Source organism: Lissotriton helveticus, chromosome 1_2 (genome assembly GCF_964261635.1).
Source record: "Lissotriton helveticus chromosome 1_2, aLisHel1.1, whole genome shotgun sequence".
In the NCBI taxonomy this organism is placed as follows: Eukaryota; Metazoa; Chordata; class Amphibia; order Caudata; family Salamandridae; genus Lissotriton; species Lissotriton helveticus.
Window position 1 is genome coordinate 410,850,577 of NC_136058.1, and position 16,523 is coordinate 410,867,099.

At 48.7% G+C, this 16,523-nt stretch overlaps 1 protein-coding gene across 1 annotated transcript in view; it reads left to right on the forward strand.

Annotated features, from left to right (window-relative positions):
• The first annotated feature begins 5,534 nt into the window (after positions 1-5,534).
• LOC144807983 (uncharacterized) overlaps positions 5,535-16,523 on the forward strand; it is a 62,965-nt gene continuing 51,976 nt past the window's right edge. The window contains exon 1 of the mRNA XM_078673563.1: positions 5,535-5,657. The gene's annotated coding sequence lies outside the window, so the exon portion shown is untranslated. The remainder of the gene's footprint in view (positions 5,658-16,523) is intronic.

Below are 16,523 nucleotides of genomic sequence, written 5' to 3' on the forward strand. Positions count from 1 at the left end.
CGGGATTCATCATGGGCAAATGTAACTGTTCTTTAGGGGGGGACGGTCGTACCATGGGGTAGTTTGGTTGTGTAGCGTTCCCCTCTACACGGTTCTAGTTATGGGTACACAAGCGCTCTGCAAATTGAGATGGTGGGCAGTTCTGAGTCCACGTTGCAGGGATGGGGGGGTTCCAGGGTGTTTTCCAGGGTATTTATTTAATCTTTTATTGTGTTTTTTGAGTAGCTTGTCTTCCAAGGTCACATGCAAATGTGACGGGGTTACTGGCACACATGTTGTCTGGTGCAGTTCCGCTTATGATGCTACCTTTGCGGTGCTCCGTGTCACCCCCGGTGGCTCTGCCGAATTCTTCAAGGGTGACCCTGGGATCTGCTTATTATCCTGTTATGCTGCGGGGATATGTCTCGTTATGCCTGTTACACTTTTGTCCCTTTGGGAGGGTGGGCTCATAATCTCCGAGCTGAATGAGTGACGACCCCACCACTTACAGCACTGGGTTGACTCAAAATAATCTCCTGGAATGTGAATGGGTTGGGTGACCAAATTAAGAGGGGGCTAGTATTACAATACCTTAAGCGCCTCACCCCGACCTTGTGCTGCTCCAGGAGACGCACATTTCTGGTACTCCCTACTGCGCACTCAACAGATGGGGTTATAAACTGCTTGCCCACGCAGGTTATAAATGGGGGTCCAAAGCACTGGGCATTGGTAAGACATTATCTGCAGCAGGAGCAATTGCTATTCCCATTGACGTTGTCTGATGTGCTAGAATCTAGTTACTTCCGGGATCCGGACGGGCGCAGATGGGCTTGCCTTAGGCTCGCCTTCAGTACACCAGTGGCGCTTTGAACATCTTAAGAAGCGTTAGAAGAGAAAAGAGTAAGCTGCCCCGTCCACTGCTAAACTCTGGAGCGGGGAAGCGAAGGTTTTTGCAGTGGAGTTACACCGCCGCCATTTGAATGCAGGGAAAAGTGATTCAAGCATATTCAAATTCAAGCAAATCCAAAATCGTATTCTAGCAAATTCGAATTGTATACCCCCAGTAAATTTAAAAACAAAAAGCTACCCCAAACTTGTATGACAACATCGCCCCGTGGCATGAAAGTACACATAAGCAATGTACAAATGAGTAAGGTATTTTTAAAATGAGAAAGGTAAAATGTTAAGTGTTTGAAAGAGCTTAAAAACACGGTGCGGAAGGCATGCGGTGTCTCTTACTTTCGCTCTATCTTAGGAATTCATTGTTTCAACAATATTTTTTTAAGCTCTATGGGAGGCCTCTTGTGAGCACTCTAAACTTCTCCGTATGGGTCTGACTCCTCCCACACATCGGATTGGCCTTTGCGTGTAATAATGAAGCACTCAAACGGCCAAAGGCGGGTGCATGTCCCACCTCTTCTCAAAGGTTGACTCCCACCTCGTTTTGCTCTCGGGAGCGAGCAGCGGCGCGCAGGGTGGCAGCTGCATTCCGCATTTTGGATCAGGTTACTAATTAAACACAGTGCAGTCACTTTCACTTTAGTGGTGCGCTTGTTTAATTTCCTGTTGATTTGCACCTGCCCCCCACCCTTTGTTCATGTTCACCAGGCTATCGCCCCCCGCTATCCGCATACCCTTTGCTCCTGCCCCCCTCCTTTGTCTGTGTTGAACATGCTCCTGCCCTCCTCCCGTTGTCTGCATTTTTTTGTTGTTTCTGCCTGCCTCTTCACGTGCGGCGGCCCGTGAGGTGCTCCCCCGCCCTTGCCCGCCCGCGGCACACCACTGTTTATTAAAAGGCTGAACAGAGTCACCAAAAACCATTGGCAAAGTCAAAAGGCGTGACCTATTGGCTTTGCCAATGCTTGTCTGCCAAGCCGGTACACGAGGGGTGTCAGTGTTGGGGTAACGGATCCGGTGAGGAGAAAGAGGGGGAGGGGAAGGACTGGGAAAAGGGATGTCCGAAATCACTGCCTCTTCTGCAGGACCCATCTCTCTCTTTCTTCCCTTGAGGGAGATTTGTCACCTTTGTTGTAAAAGCCTTCCCATGGTGTACCTGGCATGGCGACCTCTCCCTGGCATGGGCACTGGCTGCCAGTTTAGCAATGGCGACATTCATTAAAAAAAAAAAAAAAGGCGAGCTTCCAATCAACAGTGCCACAGTGCTTGCTGTCTCATTATCCATGATATCGATTTAGTCACTCCGGGTAATAAAAGAGACGTGCCTAAGGCATCTGGCGCAGTGTGCGGGGGGCTCTGCTTGGGCAGCACGAGGAGCTGGGGACAGACTCTGGTTGGCAGACCAGGTGCCTGCATGCGTCCTCTTCATTGCCTGCTTGCACGAGTGTGTATGCTTGTACGTGTGCCTGGATCTGCTTGGTTCTGTTGGTGGTTGATTTGTGTTGCAGCGGCATGACCCCACATACAGTAGCTTCAAAGATTAGTGCTAGTCTAAGCAAACCCACCCCTGCGCCCAAACCCTATTCTCCTGCATGGCTAAACACGTATTAGGTCCCGTCGCCAAGACCTATTGGCTACGCCATTGCTTGTTTATTTTTTGTAATTGAATCATGCTTGAGAGAGGGAGTTATTTTTTTTTTTTTGGGTCGACTATTATTGGTGCTGATGAGTGTCCAGTGATAGATGAAGTGGTTATGGTGGAAATAGAGGATTATTGACCATCTGGAGAGAAACACAATAGATTATTCAGTTTACTTATGACGCATTGCCTTTTATGAATTTTTTTAAGTCAATTTGTTGTTGGATAAATAACTGATATAAAACAAGCTTGGTAGTGTTGTAATATATTATTATCCCTATACTGGCGCTATTTCATATTTAATGTCTTTTTATTAAATTATTGTAAATGTTTTAGGCCCTTTTATGCAAAATAAAGTATTGAATTGATAGAGAGAGGGAGGTGGTCAACAAAGCAACAAACAAAGAAACAATCCCAAGTATCAATGCCTGACAGAGGCCGCTAACTTAGGGGACGATTAGGATGGCGGACAGACTGCCACCGCCATGCAGGCGGTGGCGATCCGTCCCCCAACCTTGCCCGTCCACCACCTATTTCCCCTGCCATATTACAATGGCTGGGGGGACTGTGGCAGACGGGAAGACCGCCCGCCTCTTTACCGCTGCGGTCACCTTGCGACCGCGGCGGAAAAGGTCTAATATGGTGGCGGTGTCTATCAGACACCGCCAGCCATATTAGGATGGGCTGAGGGGAATGCCTTTCCGTGGCAGAAATGCCACCACGAAAAGGTATACGGTTCTTGCTTTGGTGGCCCGTTGTGGGCCCCCAGGGTGAAGAGGGGTGGGGGGTTGGGAGGGGTACAACATGGCAGGCACCGCGCGGTGCCTGTCATGTTTGGGATATCTTGATGACCAACCTAGAGGTGGCACCGCAATTGATGGCCCGTCTGACCTTGCTTCACAAAATGTCAGCATTCCAGGATTTAACCCACCACTGTAAGAGTTAGCTGGCTATGGCCTTCATAGTGGGAGTTGGCTTTTTGTGGGCAACTATGGGGCTTGGCACCCTGACATTTTTTTTTCCTGTTCCCAAGTCCCTTCCCCTCGTGTTCTCCCTCATCCTCCTTCCCGGATCATCTGCGGGATCTCCTGGGATACATCACCTCTATCTAGAGGGGTTATTTCAATGATTGTTTTTCCTGTTTTCAATGTCTTCTCACAAGTTCTAGTTTACACAGTATCTTGGACTCTGCTGGATCGATAAACTTCCATCCCTGTAATATGCTCATTGTATATGAAAAATCAATAGAGAATTGAGGTATTTAAAAAAGGCACAGGGAGTGGTGTCACTTAACATTTGACTTTGACAATTCCAAAGGAAGGGACATTACTGAATTTATAGACATGATCAGCACACATGTCAAGTGATAAGATTGACAACCAAGTCTCACTAAAATAGACATTCAATTTAACATTCTACGGAACTGTGTGCAGTACTCATGGTGAAATATGAGAAAAGTTTTGCACCAAAATGTGGGACTGAGGGTCTGCTCTGTGCCGAATAGTCATGTGTGAAGTTCTAGTTAATCCCCATAGTTTGGAAGAATGGGCCAGGTTTGTGTGAGACCTCACCACGACCTACAAATGTGTTAGTGTCACTCGTGATGAGTGACGCTTGAAGGCTCTGATATATGCACATCCAAATTAATGTCGCTGTCGAGGCACTCAAGGTTGCTTGCATGACAATGCTACAAAGAGTTGACGCGCTCACTAATCAGCGGTGTATTGATGACGACGTACTTTTATATAGAAGTCTATGTGAAGGAGTAGAATATTTTAGAGTAAAGAAATGCCCCTCCCCTGTTCTTCAGACCAGTAACACCCACTCATTTTTATGATACAATGTAAACTGTGTAAGAAATTTCTGGTTCATACTTGGTTGCCCTATCTTAGGAATTAATTGTTTCAAAGATATATTGCTTTATTTTTGTCAGTGAATCTTTGTTGAGAGAGGATGGTGGTTACTGTAAACAAAAAAACAAAGCCTGGAGGAGACCGCTATCTTAATATTTTAGGAGACAGTTGTGCTCTTAAACCAGAAACTCAAAACCTAATTAGAACCTACAATTCAGTCTTGTTTGAGGATATAAAACCGAAGTAAATATAAGAAATAAGCCACAGACATAGGAAAATTATAAATAAGCTGTTCCTTCAATTGTTGCTTTACACATGACCTATGCCGCATTGTCACTGATCTGGTGTTTAAAACTCCATGGTATTTACCTCTGTTTACTTTGCTATCTAGGACGTTGTGGATTTGAAAAACTGCAAATAAATTTTTTAAAAGAATAAATAAGCTGCACAGTTTAATGGGAAAACTGACTGATATTCTGATATATTCATTGAAATACAGATATATTCTTTGAAATACAGATATATTCTTTGAAATACAGACTGCCACTTCCAGTCAGAGGCGCAACTAGAGCCACATTTCGGGGGGGGGCTAAGAAAAAATTTCATGGGGGGCTGAAACATTAAGCAGTAGGTAAAGTGGCGCTGCAGGGGCTCTTAGAAGGGGTGAAACATCAACAAAGCCTCTTTAACATGCACATGGTCTTTTAAAGACCTGTGAAGTGCTCGGGTGCGGCTGCATGTGTGCCCGGGAGCTGTCTGAGCCCGGGCTGCCACACACGACGGGGGGGGGGGCTGAAGCCTTTTCATTCCAGTTGTCGCCTTTCTGTAAATACTCTTAAGTCCTTTACATTAGTGTTTGGAAGATGCTCATCTGAAGTGAAGCTATAAATACTTTTGTACAGCAGCAAAGTGTGAGGCCCTGTACTTGAACTGTCTGACCCTTAAAACATTCACATCTGTGACATCTGAAATCCCAGGTCTTTACAGGCACCAATGCTTGTTTGTGTGAGTCTGGAGGCGGTGGCTCCGTCAGCAGCCATCAGAGGGCGCTCCTCGCCTGCTGATGAAACCCACAGAGCTGCACATTGGATGAAAGAAGAGTTTCCTCTTCCGGGTCAGAGGTGGCAGAGACAGCACCAGTAGCGGTGGTGGCATCACTTCCTCCTTCTCCTGGTGTGTCCAGCCTGCTGCAGAGGAGGAAGGAGCCCTGTCTGGTGGGCAGTTACCTCCATCTTCAGACCCTCACAGACCCCAGGAGGAGGAGAGAGCCTGGACAGGTTTCTGCTCAGGTAGGAGAGCTGCCAACTCACTTGGCTGCAATTTATTAATTCATGGATCAGATCCACCCCCCCCCCCCCCGCCCCGCCTGGCATTCATGGTGAGGTCAGGAGCCTGAGTGGGGAGTGGAGGAGATGAGGCCTGTCCAGGGGAGCAGAGGCGGGGAGGCCTGTCCAGGGGAGCAGAGGCGGGGAGGCCTGTCCAGGGGTGCAGAGGAGGGGAGGCCTGTCCAGGGTGCAGAGGAGGAGAGCCCTGGCCAGGGGTCAGAGGAGGAGAGGCCTGTCCAGGGGTGCAGAGGAGATGAGGCCTGTCCATCGGGAAGAGGAGGAGAGGCCAGTCCAGGGGTGCAGAGGAGATGAGGCCTGTCCAGGGGTGCAGAGGAGATGAGGCCTGTCCAGGGGTGCAGAGGAGATGAGGCCTGTCCAGGGGGACAGAGGAGGCGAGGCCTGTCCAGGGGGTGCAAAGAAGGTGAGGTTTGTCCAGGGGTGCAGAGGAGGAGAGGCATGTTCAGGGGTGCAGAGGAGGTGAGGCCAGTCCAGGGTCAGAGGAGGCGAGGCCTGTCCAGGGGTGCAGAGGTGGAGAGGCCTGTCCAGAGGTGCAGAGGTGGAGAGGCCTGTCCAGGGGTGCAGAGGTGGAGAGGCCTGTCCAGAGGTGCAGAGGTGGAGAGGCCTGTCCAGGGGTGCAGATGAGGTGAGGCCTGTCCAGGGGTGCAGAGGAGAAGAGATCTATCCAGTGGTGCAGAGAAGGAGAGGCCTGTCCAGGGGTGCAGAGGAGGTGAGGCCAGTCCAGGGTCAGAGGAGGCGAGGCCTGTCCAGGGGTGCAGAGGTGGAGAGGCCTGTCCAGAGGTGCAGAGGTGGAGAGGCCTGTCCAGAGGTGCAGAGGTGGAGAGGCCTGTCCAGGGGTGCAGATGAGGTGAGGCCTGTCCAGGGGTGCAGAGGAGAAGAGATCTGTCCAGTGGTGCAGAGAAGGAGAGGCCTGTCCAGAGGTGCAGAGGTGGAGAGGCCTGTCCAGGGGTGCAGATGAGGTGAGGCCTGTCCAGGGGTGCAGAGGAGAAGAGATCTGTCCAGTGGTGCAGAGAAGGAGAGGCCTGTCCAGGGGTGCAGAGGAGGAGAGGCCTGTCCAGGGGTGCAGAGGAGGGGAGGCCTGTCCAGAGGAGGGGCAGAGTAGGTGAGACCTGTCCAGGGGTGCAGAGGAGGTGAGGCCTGTCCAGGTGTGCAAAGGAGGGGAGGCCTGTCCAGGGGTGCAGAGGAGGTGAGACCTGTCCAGGGGGGCAGAGGAGGGGAGGCCTGTCCAGGGGGGCAGAGGAGGAGAGGCCTGTCCAGGGAGGTGAGGCCTGTCCTGGGGTGCAGAGGAGGTGAGGCCTGTCCAGAGGAGGGGCAGAGGAGGAGAGGCCTGTCCAGGGGTGCAGAGGAGGTGAGGCCTGTCCAGGGGTGCAGTAGAGGTGAGGCCTGTCCAGAGGGTGCAAAGAAGGTGAGGTTTGTCCAGGGGTGCAGAGGAGGTGAGGCCTGTCCAGGGGTGCAGAGGTGGAGAGGCCTGTCCAGAGGTGCAGAGGAGGAGAGGTCTGTCCAGGGGGTGCAAAGAAGGTGAGGTCTGTCCAGGGGTGCAGAGGAGGTGAGGCCTGTCCAGGGGTGCGGAGGAGGTGAGGCCTGTCCAGAGGAGGGGCAGAGGAGGAGAGGCCTGTCCAGGGTTGCAGAGGAGGTGAGGCCTGTCCAGGGGTGCAGTAGAGGTGAGGTGTGTCCAGAGGTGCAGAGGAGGAGAGGTCTGTCCAGTGGTGCAGAGGAGGAGAGGCCTGTCCAGGGGTGCAGATGAGGTGAGGCCTGTGCAGGGGTGCAGAGGAGGTGGGGGCCTGTCCAGAGGTGCAGAGGAGGAGAGGTCTGTCCAGTGGTGCAGAGGAGGAGAGGCCTGTCCAGGGGAGGGGCAGAGGAGGTGAGGCCTGTCCAGGGGTGCAGAGGAGGAGAGGCCTGTCCAGGGGAGGGGCAGAGGAGGTGAGGCCTGTCCAGGGTTGCAGAGGAGGAGAGGCCTGTCCAGGGTTGCAGAGGAGGAGAGGCCTGTTCAGGTGTGCAGAGGAGGTGAGGCCTGTCCAGGGGTGCAGAGGAGGAGAGGCCTGTCCAGGGGAGAGGCAGAGGAGGTGAGGCCTGTCCAGGGGTGCAGAGGAGGAGAGGCCTGTCCAGGGGAGGGGCAGAGGAGGTGAGGCCTGTCCTGGGGTGCAGAGGAGGGGAGGCCTGTCCAGGGGTACAGAAGCAGAGAGGCCTGCCCAGGTGTGCAAAGGAGGAGAGGCATGTCCAGGGGTGCAGAGAAGGTGAGGCTTTCCAGGGGTGCAGAGGAGGTGAGGCCTGTCCAGGGGTGCAGAGGAGGTGAGGCCTGTCCAGAGGTATAGAGGAGGCGAGGCCTGTCCAGGGGGGCAGAGTTGGTGAGGCATGTCCAGTGGACAGAGGAGGAGAGGCCTGTCTAGCGGGAAGAGGAGATGAGGCCTGTCCAGGGATACAGAAGAGGTGAGGCCTGTCCAGTGGTGCAGAGGAGGTGAGGCCTGTCTAGGGATGCAGAGGAGGTGAGCCCTATCCAGGGGTGCAGAGGAGTTGAGGCCGTTCCAGGAGTGCGGAGGAGGTGAGGCCTGTCCTGGGGTGGAGGGGTGCAGACGAGGTGAAGCATGTCCTTTTCGAGGTGGGGTTGCAAAGGAGCTGAAAATCAACTGTTCTACAAGCTCCCAAATGCTGAAATCCCAGCTTCATCTAGGAAAAACCTGAGTCTAGTCCTGATTCTATCAAGAATGAATTTCTGCATCTCTTAATACGAAGGCATATCTAAATATCTCCTTTATAAAAACACAGCAACTCCAGTTGCTTATTGCACACGAGAGCAACGTGAGAGACGCGCCGGATACCAGGAAAGACTGTGTAGAGATACCTGCAACCGATAGACACGAGGGAGATATTTACTTGATATGAGAGTGGGCGCGTCGCAAGAAACTTGAACCCCTATGTGGGTCGGAATTATCACCACATATCAAAGATCGCGGATGAGAAGCATTAGCCTTGAGGAAGTTGCGGGAGAGCCCCCCAATGCGACGAAACACGTGTTAGCTGTGGTGAATACATTAAAGATGAGATATGATGGAATAAACAACGAACAACCTTTTGTTTTCATCAAAGTTTAATTTACTTGCTTGAACATTGACATGTGAACTATCTACAAACCATAATAGGCAAACCTTGATGCGAATTTCACGTGTGCTGGGGAGTGTATTAATTTGGAGCTTTGAGCACAGGCTCGGGTTTATAGAGTTTAGTGTTCTCTATACCTTGCAGCATCAACCCAAATAGGGATCTTTCTTTACCTAATATCCATGTGTGAATTCCACCAAGAAGCGCTAACACCCTAGAAATAATACCACACCTCGAGTTTAAATGTTTGTGTTCTGAGCCCCTCCTTCTCCCCTCGGACCCACCAAGGATATTTAGTCTGTGTCTGAAGGTGCTTTCGTGTACTGGATTCATGTGAGGTGCAGAGCCCATTTCAGGTGTCTCCTTTGTATCTACGTAGCCTCTAAAGTTGTGTGCTGTTCCATAACGTTAGTGACAATTTGCATTCTCTCCTCTCACTGCATGCCCCGTTGCTGCTTTTTAATGTCTCTCCTCGTATTGAAATTCTTTGTAAAGCAGATTACCCTTGGAGGGAAGATTATAATCTCCCTGACACCACTTGGTACGTAATATCCCATACCTAAAAAATTTACTCTGCATGATTTACTGTATGGTAATACTTCCTTGAAATATTGCTCATTTTGCCCATGCTTCAGTCCATATGAAACCAGTCTTTGCCCTCCCACCCTCTTGACCTCAAAGTTCCCTGGATCCCGCCAGCTATTACATGCTCACCTGTCAAGAGAACTTGCCGACAGAATAGAAGTTTTCCTTCTGGTGGACACTGAACACTTTCTGTTAGTAACTCCACTGCGTGCAACCCCATTGGTGCCAGTGTTATTGCATTGTTTACATCAGATTCTCCTCGTGCCTGGCCTGTGTTAATGCATTGTTTACATCAGATTCTCCTCGTGCCTGGCCTGTGTTAATGCATTGTTTACATCAGATTCTCCTCGTGCCTGGCCTGTGTTAATGCATTGTTTACATCAGATTCTCCTTGTGCCTGGCCTGTGTTTTTGCGACATTTGCATCATATTCTCCTAGTGCCTGGCCTTTGTTATTACATTGTTTGCATTAGATTCTCCTAGTGTCTGGCCTGTGGTATTGTATTGTTTGCATAAGATTCTCCTTGTGCCTGACCTGTGTTATTGCATTGTTTGCATCAATCCTAGTGCCTGGCCTGTGTTATTGCATTGTTTGCATCAGATTCTTCTAGTGCCTGGCCTGTGTTATTGCATTGTTTACATCAATCCTAGTGCCTGGCCCATGTTATTGCATTGCTTGCATCAACCCTAGTGCCTAACCTGTATTAGTGCATTGTTTGTATAAGATTCTCCTTGTGCCCGACCTGTGTTACTGCATTGTTTGCATCAGAGAAGGTTGAAAGATCTGAGTCTTCATCCTGGCAGATGGACTGGTAATCCCTGAGAGGGTGTAGTTGGTCTGTGTGTTGCCACGGCTGTCCAGCGTCTGTAAGAAAATGTCAGCAATTTGTGGAGGGCCCTCTTTTGGGTCGAGAACCACCGAGCTTCATGCAATACAGACTTGAGGGTTTGTGTCTGCGCAGGATGAGTTACATTCTGATACGAAAATGGAGGACCTTGTCCAAAGGGGATTGATATTACCAAGGTTTAACATCTTCAGTTACGACAGACAGAGAAAGTCAAGGTACCTCGATATTCTTGAAAAGCTTTCTGCACTCTGCTGGTGCAGGCAGGATGTTATCTCTCTAGTTGGTATTTACCAGGGATGTTCAGATACAGTGGTTGAATAAAACCTTGGAGCAGCACTTGTAGCGTTGACAGAAGCCCACCCTGGAAGGAAGATCTGCACAAGGCCCCGCCGACAGAAGCCCACCCTGGAAGGAAGATCTGCACAAGGCACCGCCGACAGAAGCCCACCCTGGAAGGAAGATCTGCACAAACTTCAGGTGACAGACGTCCTGCCTGGAAGGAAGATCTGTACAAGGCACAGCTAACAGACGTCCTGCCTGGAAGGAAGATCTGCACAAACTTCAGCTAACAGACGTCCTGCCTGGAAGGATGAAATGTAAGATGAAATGAAATTAAATGAAAGTTAGATTTGTAGAGCACTCTGCTACCCAAAGGTGTCTAGGCGCTGGATACTCAGATTAAGAAGAAGGAAACAAGCCAAAAGATAGAATGAACTGGAAGCTTCAGTCAAGAAGAGCTTCTGGTTGGAAAGGCAGGTTTTTAATGATTTACGGAACAAGAGCAGGTCTGACGTCTTTGTTGGGATCAGGTGGCATAGAATTCCGCAGCCTAGCTGTGCAGGTTACTAAGCTTCTGTCTCCCCAAGGAGCCCTTCTGACCTTAGGTATAATGAGATTTGATGTATAAGATATGGGCAGTGATCTTTTAGTGACGTACCACTGGAAGCGTTGATTAAGGTATTCTGGACTGGAGTTACACAGTGCCTTGAATGCAATGCATGAACATTTGAAATCAATCCTTTTTATAAGAAGCCAGTGAACTAAAGGAAGAACATGAGAAACTGATTGGCGTTTGGGTATTGCCATAAGCAGCAGAGTGGCTGCATTTTGGACGATCTGAACTTTATTTTAGATTTTTTTCTGAATGTTGGTGAATAAATCCGCTATAATAATCTATTTTAGCAAGAATAAGTGCAGAAATCAGAGATTTCCGTAAGTCAGAAGGGATAAAGGTAAAGATTTTACTGAGGATTTGGAGTATGAAAAAACAGGAGGAAGTGAAAAAACGTACGTGTCCATCAAAAGAGTTTGTTGTCAAAGTATACACCAAGATTTTTGACTCTGGTAATCGGGGTAGGGCGCACCCCAACTCCTGTGGCCACAGGTGGGGGACCAGAACAATGTGTTCCTGCCTAAAAAGCAGAACCTTGATTTTACCCGAGTTAAGTCTTTTGACATCCACCTACCGATTTGTAGCATACACTCATGAAAGCGAGCTGCAGTGTCTTCAGGGTTGCTGGCCACAAACCCCACAATGTGGGTGTCATCAGCAGAGGATACCATTGCAAAGCCAAATGATTTTATAAGGTTAGCCAAAGAGGTTATGTTTAAGGTAAAAAGGGTCGGACTAAGGGCAGAGCCCTGCGGAACTGCACTCGGTCGACAGAAAGAGGGCGACTTGACGCCATTGAACTCAGCAAATTGCTCTCTATCTGAAAGGAAATATTTAACAAACTTAAGGGCCTTGCCCCTGATCCCTATAGTGAAGAGACAGTCAATAAGAAGGCTTTGGTTAACTGTTGAAAGCTGCAGAGAGTTCGACAAGGTCAGGGCAGCATTTCCACCTGTGTCAAGGGTTTGCCGTATCTCTTCTGAGGCTGTATTCAGAGATAGCCCATCTGTTGGCTTCTAAAGTCAAATTGGGTGGCATCCAGAAGTGAATTATAATTAATAAAATGTGAAAGCTCAGAGTTCGCAGCCTTCTCCACAACCTTTGCAGGGAAGGGAACACGCAAGATAGGCCTCTAATTATTTCTATCGCTACTGACTACGTTGGGCTTTTATGGGAGAGGCAGAACGGAGGCCGTCCTCTATTTCTCAGGAAAATAAATAGACGTGAGCATCCTGTTGAGGATGCCCCCGAGGTGCCTGGAGACGGCATCAGGTGGCAAGTGAAGAATTCTGGGAGGGCCGGGATCCAAGGGGGAGCCACATTTCATTTGGCTAAATAATGATTGAACTTGATCTTCCGATAGAAGATTAAAAGATAGCAGAAACGTATCTCCGACTGAGGGGCAGGCTCCCCGTGTCATAGAGTGAGGGACAGCCATATTTTCTGTTGTACTGATCGAGTCAGGGAGGTGGTATCTGCCAGTACCCGACACTACCGGATCCCAACTCCTTTGCTGGCCTATTTCCTGTTGTTCTGATGAGGTCTGAAGGGGTGGTAGCCATCATTACCAGTTCAATGCCTGTGTCCTTCTTATTGGTTACACCACAGGGAGGATGCTTGTGTGAACACGTATTATAGGTAGCTTTGACCTTATCTTGAAAAAAAGTTGCTAACAAATTGCAGAAGGATTCGTCGGCAGTAATGTTTTTAGGTTCAGGAAGCTTGCTCGGTTTTACCACTGTCGCAAAGAGTTCTTTGGGGATGTTTAAAGAAGATTTAACTTTGACAGCACAATAACTGGATTTTGCTTTAAAAATTATATCATGGTAGGCCTGAATGGCGTGCTTGTATGGGATTTTATCACAGGGATCATAGTGGATGTGCCGTTTCCTTTCTATCCTTCTGCAGGCTTGTTTGTGAGCTCTAAGGTTCTCGTCAAACCAAGGTTTGGAGGGAAAAAATCTTTTATTTTTCTGATTTTTAAATGGAGCAAGCGAATGGAGACTGGAGTCAATCCACTGACGATATACATCCGTGGCTGCATCTAAATCTGCAGTAATCTCAGGCATAGATTGAGTGAGCTGTGCCTTCAATAGTTCAGGGGTCATTTTATGCCAGGAGCGGCATAAGGACCCCAGCGGCTGAGGATGAACACTGAGAACATCTGCTTCCAAATTCGGTTGAAGCATAACTGCACGATGGTCTGACCAGAGAAGTGGACGTGCAGCAGTCACTTGAAGAGAGGGATTGTATGAGAAAATACCATCTAATAAGTGGCCCGGCTGAGTGTGTCAGGGCCGTCACTAACGGGGTGAGACCCAGACTTGCCCTAGGGTCTGAGAGATCAATCCTATTTTTATACGCAGAATTTTCAAGATGGATATTGAAGTCACCGAGTAGAGTGAAATTGAGGGAATTGGGTTTAATGTCCAAGAGCTGATTGTTACTATTTAGGAATGCTGTCCTAGGGACTGGGGGTCGGTAAAAAGGTACCCCATTGAAGGAGTAACGCTTAGAAAGAGGAATTTTATATCCAAGTGCTTCATAATCAGATGCGGCCGGTAATGTCTCAAAGGAGGCATTGAGGTTGTCCCTGTAAATGATTGCTAACCCACCGCCACTTTCCCCGAATAATCAAGCCTGAAATTGGAAAAATCAGGGGTGTTGCAACAATTAGATCTGGGTCGGATTAAGCATATGCTCAGGTCTCAGTGATGAAAACAAAATCCAGTGCACAAGCGTCTAGAAAGTCCGCAACATAGGATGCACTCTCTGTTAGTTAGAGACCATGCATTAATAAACATGCCTCTGATTTCTCTCTGAGGAGTGGGCAACCTGAAGACATGCGGTGCAGGAGAGATAAGTTCAACAATCCTGGAGGTGCTCAGAGTGAGCTTACAATCTGGGCAACTATTCTTGGCTATAGTATCAGACGGAATCAAAGTAGGGCCTAAACAAGTCTTACCTAGAGGTTTGAAAGTGAGCAGCTCATCCCATGCACAGTCTGAACATGAACGGGCATAGACAAGCTTGCCTTAGGCGCAACTTCTGCGAGCTATAGATCGCTCTTTGTAGCACAACATCCGGGGGTGTGCTGCAGAAGCGTGTACGAAACCATAATACTACTCAGCACAATATTAGCAAGTTTAAAAGATAATGTGAGGGCAAAGTATAAACCAAATTAGGGTACAGAGATCCCTGCGACCTTCACATGCTCCCTGGTGAAGTATCAGCTACTAGTAACAGAGATAAAGAAAAGAAATGTCAAACGCTAACAACACATAAAACAAAAGTCATAACAATCCACCATTCCAGTGTGGCGGCAGGGGAGGCAGACACCTCCCAAAACAACATCCTTGTAGAATACAGGGAAATCAAGAATCAGCACAAGACCTTGCTGACAGAAGTCCCTGCCTGGAAGGAAGATCAGCACACGGCACAGCTGCCAGAAGTTCTGCCTATAAGGAAGATCTGCACAAGGCGCAGCTGACAGAAGTCCTGCCTGGAAGGAAGATCAGCACACGGCACAGCTGCCAGAAGTTCTGCCTATAAGGAAGATCTGCACGAGGCGCAGCTGACTGAAGGTCTGCCTGGCGGTGACCTCAAAGCAGTGAGAGACCCACAAACCACAAGATCCTTCAAGCCCAACTAGCCAGACTGGACGCAATATACACCAGAGGCCTGATTTATATTTTAGTGGATGCTTTATTTCATTACAAATGTGAAAGGTATCCTTCCCGCCCCATTAAAATACATTAAATCGTGTGGCAATCATAATAAGGCAGACAGGCTATATGTCACGTTTTGATTAGGCCTTGGTTTAGTTCGCAGAGTTTTACTCCGCGGTACTCTACGAAGTGCCAGAGAAACTCAGCCGCACTCCACGGACTTCCGCAAGTGGCAGAGTTTAATTTGCGCTTCTCGCAATGATTTTTAGTGCCAGGAGTTTGTCCCTCAAGGTAAAATCAGCACAAACGGCACTATGCATTGCGCCAGAGGGTGCTGCTGCTTTCTGCCACTCGAATTGACATTCTACTTGATTGGCAGCTTCATCAACGAGAATGGCAGATTTAAACACTCGAGTGGTCAGGACCTGCCGCGACCTCCCACAATAAGAAATTTCGCATGGCGGTCTAGCGTGTTATTTTTTCTCATAAGCGCTCGCCACCTTACCGCTTGAGAAAGAAAAACTGTTCGGCATCACTTCATGGAGTTTTTTGTATAACTTTGCGAGCTCCGCCGGCAGAGCAGAATTCTTCACCCACCCCTAGTTTTGAGGCAATAATCTATTGGACAAACTCTAAACTAGGCCCTATGTCTGCAATAAGTAATGTAGAAGAAGTGAGATCCATGGCCTTGTGACTATGAGGCCGTTATCTGACTTCTGATGTACCCCACAGAGTGAGTGTGCAACAAGAGGGCAGTTGGGGGGCCGAAAGACAGGAAATTGAGTAACCTTGAATATGAGAAATATGGAAGGGTAGAAATGCTGCGTCACCTGTGGATTATTGACACCTCCTCCTGCTCTGCCAAATGTCCATTTGGTTACAAATGGCATCCTGGGCCCCAAACGGACAACGTCATATCAGAAGCCATGACATTCTACTTGATTGGCAGCTTCATCAACGCGAATGGCAGATTTCTACACTTGAGTGGTTGCGACCTGCCGTGACCTCCCGCAATGAGAAATTTCGCCAGGAGGTCTAGCGTGTTATTTTTTCTCACAAGCGCGGGTCACCTTAACGTTGGCGAACCGCTTGAGAAAAAAAACTCTGTACTGCATCACTTCATGGAGTTTTTGGGGGAAACTGTGCAAGCTTCGCCCGCAGAGCAGAATTCTTCACCGACCCCTACTTTTGAAGCAATAACCTGTTGGACAAACTCTAAACTAGGCTCTATGTCTGCAATAAGTGTTGTAGAAGAAGTGAGAACCATGGCCTTGTGACTATGATGCCGTTATCTGACTTCTGATGTACCCCACAGAGTGATTGCGCAGCCAGAGGTCAGTGGGGGGGCTGCCAGATGCCATGTAATGGTGGAAAAGGGGGGATACAGAGTAATATGCACACATCTGCTGCGGGGATATGTCAGGTAAATTATTGGTTCTGATGGATTCTCTATAAGTACTAAATGACTGATATTGTTGAATATTAAATGATATGAAGCAATGTTTGTTTACATTATCTGTGCTTATAGTGTATAGGATGGGCCTTACAGTGAATCCCTCGCTCTGTTTGACCCAAAAGCCCTGGAAGGAGCTGCATCTTACAGAACTTTATTTACTTTAGGAAGAACTAAAGACTTGCTTTTTAAAGACTTTCAGGGTCAGAACTGGGTGCTGTAAGCTTCACTAGTTTCAGGGAGATGGACAGATGTTATGGCGATAGGAAAC